Below are 5004 nucleotides of genomic sequence, written 5' to 3' on the forward strand. Positions count from 1 at the left end.
GGCAAAGGGGTTTTGTCCACTACATGCAGTATCATGTAGACGTGGGTGTGTAGATTTTTTGTACCCACAAATATAGGTATTGACCAATAAAGACGAGATTATAACCCGGTGGTTCTGATCTCCGTGCACCTCTAGACCGAGGTGTGCGGGGATTGGACATGACTAGAGAATGTGAGGTAGAGAGAGAGAGAGAGAGAGAGATAAGATGAAGAATGCCAATAGAATATTAAATTTGTTGTCCAGGTTATAAGTTTTTTATCCTCATTATGAGTAGCGACGAGGATGTGGGACCGTCCAACCGAAACACCTATCTCTCAACAAGGGTCTTATGTCCTTGTAATCAATGCAAGCATGCTGTGCGACGGACAAGACGTGTTTCTTTGCAGCACGTTCGCGAATTTGGCGAGTTCAATCCATCTATTATAGATCGAGTTTTTGCCAATTATAACTCGTCGGACTCTGACGCTGGCCAACAAGCAGCAATCTTGCAACCCAATAGACATGTTCGCAGGTGCTTTGGTCAAGCAGCATATGTGAGGCGACAAGATGTAGCCTCTGACAGCTCGGGGGATGATCATGTAGAGCACATTCCCAACGAGGCAATGTTTGAGCCCGAGATTGATGAAATGATCGAGACAATCATGGATTCAGAAAGGCTTATCTATGATGATATGAAAAGTGAAGCTGATATGCCATTGTATAATGGAGCACGTATGTCTAGATTGAAAGCACTCCTGGTTCTTCTCAACATGCAGGCAAAGTTTGGATGGAGTGACACTAGCGTCACAGCGCTTTTCAGGTGATCTATTACAATTAGTTTACTTTAATAGAACTCTAAATGTATAATGATCTGATAGATTTTTACACGACTGTATCATATTTTTATGTTGTGTAGATTGCTGAAAGAGCACATACTACTAGCTAACAATGTGATGCCAGATTCCCGAGATGAAGCAAGAAAGATTTTGCAAAACTTGGGGATGGATTACGATTCTATCCACGCTTATCCTAATGACTGCATTCTTTTCAGAGGGGAATACATAGACATGGAGAAGTGTCCGAAATGTGATTCCGAAAGATATCGAGTAGATCTCCATGGGACAAAAATTCCACAAAAGGTTTTGCGACATTTCCCTCTGCTTCCTCGCATCAAGCATTTCTTCGAATGTAAGTCCATGGCCACCCTAGCATCATGGCATGAGGAGAATAAATCTTCGGATGGTGTGCTACGAATTCCTGCAGATTGCGTAGCGTGGAAACATATAGATGGAACATGGTCGGATTTTGCCAGGGAAGCTCGAAATTTGCGCTTAGGCCTGGCTATGGATGGCGTAAATCCATTTGGTCAAAGATCAACATCTTACAGTGTATGGCCCGTTGTCATCGTCAACTACAACATTCCCCCGTGGTTGACTACGAAGAAGGGGCACCTATGGCTAAGCTTGATTGTGCCAGGGCGATATAAAGTGGGGAATATGGATGTGTATCTTCGTCCACTATTGGAAGAGCTACAACAATTGTGGATTGGCATAGAGGTGGTGGATATGAGCCGACACACAGGACGACGGAATGCTTTGATCAGAGGCATTCTAATGTGGACCATGCATGACTATCCCGGGCTAACAGAATGCTCAGGTGATCTATTGACACTCCTCACTCAGACACTGTAAATCTTGTTTTTTCCCATAGTTGATCTATTATCATGTGTATACATGCAGGGCTTCAAACAAGCGGATACAGAGCATGTGTCACATGTGGACCTAGACTGAATGCACGTAGGGCACCCTCACTGAAGAAGAAAATCTAGGAAGGTCATCAAGCGTATCTTCCAGAGAATCATGTGTTACGCGATGGATTTTTGGGAAGAGAGCCACCAAGGATGTCTGCACAAGCATGGTTAGAGCAGAAGGAGATGTGCGATGACGGATTGCCTCCAGGGATGAAGAGACTATCTCTATGGTACGAGTTACCATACTGGCCCCTACTCATGATCAATCACTTGCTCGATCCAATGCACATATTCAAGAATGTGGGTAATCTACTATGGGACCATTTGACCGGCAAGAAAGATACTTTGGGAGCCAGAGTTGACCTTATAAATGTGGATCGTATGGAGCAATATTGGCCGCAAACAGCGTCTGATGGATCGAATAAACTCCCTAAAGCACCATGGATTTTCACAGGAGCCCAAGAACACAAAGTAAAAGAGACCATTCGATCTTTGTGGACCCCCACTGGTGTAATGCACTCGCTCCGAACGTGTTTTACTAAAGAAGGAAAGCTTACCGGTTTGAAGTCACACGATTGGCATAAAATGTGTCAGGTACGTTCATAGTGGACTTTAATATCATTGCATAAAATGTGGACTTTAATATCATTGCTGCACATACTTTACAGTTTATTTTACCGGTTGCCATTGAGGGATGTTTGTCTCTCGACATCCGTAACACAATCTACAAACTTGCAAAGCTGGTGCAATGGATCTCACAAAAGGAGATCAACGTAGACTCCATACCATTCGCCAAACTAAATGCTGCGGAGCTTGTGTGCATGTTTGAGAAACATTTTCCTACTACAATGCTAACCATTCAGGTGCATCTTCTTGTTCACATAGTTGATGAGGTGGAAATAGCTGGCACAGTTCATTCCAGATGGATGTTCTTCTTAGAGCGTTTCATGAAAACGCTTAAGGGATATGTGCATCAAAAGGCACGTCCGGAGGGTAGCATGGCAGAAGGTTGGTTGGTATCAGAGTCCCTAGTGTACATTGGAGAGTGGCTAGACGGATTTGATAAATCCCGGGACACGCTATGGCGAACCATAGATGATGAGCGCATATCTGGGATTGTCATGTGCAATCTCGGTGTTGAGAAGAAGATGACGGAAGATCTAGAGGCTAAAATCAACCGATTTTGCATGCTTCACAATCCAGTGATGCAAAAGTGGATTTCACAATATGAGGATGCAAAGCAAGAGCGACAAAGGGCACGAATCGAGTGGAGACGGGGAAGACGACCACCGGTGCACTATCCAGCGGTTCTGGAGAGCCTACCAACCTTCATGAGCTTAAGATGGTTGCACAACCAATTGAAAAGCGCACAACAATGCGGTGACGAAGTGACTGAAGAAGAGTGGGAGTACTCTCGGGGTTGCGCGACCAAGGTAAGTTTGCAATGTACGACTAGCAAGTGACTTTATTTATAAACGTTTGAACGGCCACTTATAATCTTTGTTCGTTGTAGTATAAGTCATACACAACAGCATGGTGTAAAGGTCGACATTTTAGGGTGGAACGAATCGACAAAAAGCGTTTTACTCAAGATTGTGGAATCATGGCAAAATTTGAACAGTCTAGTCGACGACGTTCCTCTGATGCAGATCCTGTGGTGGCGGAACTCACTTACTTCGGCACGCTGCAAGAGATTTTGAGGATCGATTACAGAGGATTTTTTGTCGACTTGTTCGACGTGCAATGGTTCAAGATAATCATGGAGGGTCGCAACGCTACTGTGCGTAGAGGAGAGTCTGGTTTTCTTGAGGTGGATTCTACTAAGAAATGGACTGACCTAAGAGACACTTTCGTACTACCCGAGCATTGTGAACAAGTAAGTATGTAAATAGTTAACATCCCCCTTTTACAAGTTATGTGCTTGAAAGCTCTCATGTAAGTTATGTGGCTCTGGCAGGTAATATTTCATCCTACAAAGTCTACATCAAACTGGTGGTACGTCATAGAGGTAGCCCCTCGTAGTGCAAGTACGTATGAAGGCTACCATGTGCCAATCACAACGACATCAATGGAGGAGATCAGAGAAGATGCTCAATCAGAAGCCGCTACGGTGGTGCCAGACGAGCATCAAGATGCTACTACTCTATATGGGGTGCATGCAGAGGAGCTACAAAATGAAACAGAGGATATGTGTTTAAACGGAGAGCTCTATATAGATATAGGAAGTTATGCTGAGTTATGCGAGGATGAGAGAGAGATCTCTTAAAGCCACAAATATTGTATTTGAACAATTTTGCTCCGTGTTGTAAAAGCTCTGGCTCTCTAAGTACCTTCCATTGTGTATAACACTCTTTTCTACACGCGCTCACATCTTTTGATTGAAAATTCTGAGTTTTCAACTTGCCTCTTCTATCACTCAATTCATTGCGTCATTGTATTTATATGCGTCATTACGTCATTGTATTTAATGGTCTTTGCGTCATTGTCTACTCTATTCATTCAATATTAAGTTTAAATATTCGTGTGTTTAATGCAGGTATGGATGATGAGGAGTTTCTTTCTTCTTTGTCACCGCAGCAGAGATAGTGGTACGTGGAGCGTCATCGCTCTGGCGCATCATCGGGCGTTCCTACTCCATCCGCATCTCCCTCTCTTTCGGAGCATTCGGCGCGCTCCGAAGCTTCGGCGTCGACGAGACGAGCTTCACACTCGTCTAGACACCGGCGCTCTAGTGGTGGCGGTGGCGGTTGTTGTGGGGATTCCGCCACCGATGCCTCCACACCGCCTCGTGTTCGACGAGGCTCTTTACCCTCCCCTTCTTTGCCCGCCCCCACACCAGCCACAGCATCGCCATCTACGCCAGGTTTTGCACGGCTGACTGTTCCTAGAAGCTACACACCTCTACCTACTCCGCCAGGAGCCACCCCACTCGACACTCCTCGCTTCGGGGCCCAGACGCCGGTGGAGACACCTGACGTCCGTACCCCCATCGACACGCCGCTAGAGACCCCTGCCGGGACACCCAGGTTCACGCGTCACCGGCCAGAGGGCTTGCCTTACTCCGTCGACATCAGCGGCGGCATCATCATGGATGATGACGGCAAGAAGGTGATCTCGCGCATGCGTGGTCTTTGCTCTCAGCTGTTTAGACACTACATACTAAACAAATGGAGTGAAGTACCAAGTGATTTAAAAAACAGAGCCATCAGCATACTTCATGATGAGTTTCCCGTTCCAACACGGGATCAGCGCTTCAATGAAGACCTGATGAAGAT

Source organism: Adiantum capillus-veneris, chromosome 24 (assembly GCF_014529385.1).
Source record: "Adiantum capillus-veneris isolate H3 chromosome 24, ASM1452938v2, whole genome shotgun sequence".
Classification (NCBI taxonomy): Eukaryota; Viridiplantae; Streptophyta; class Polypodiopsida; order Polypodiales; family Pteridaceae; genus Adiantum; species Adiantum capillus-veneris.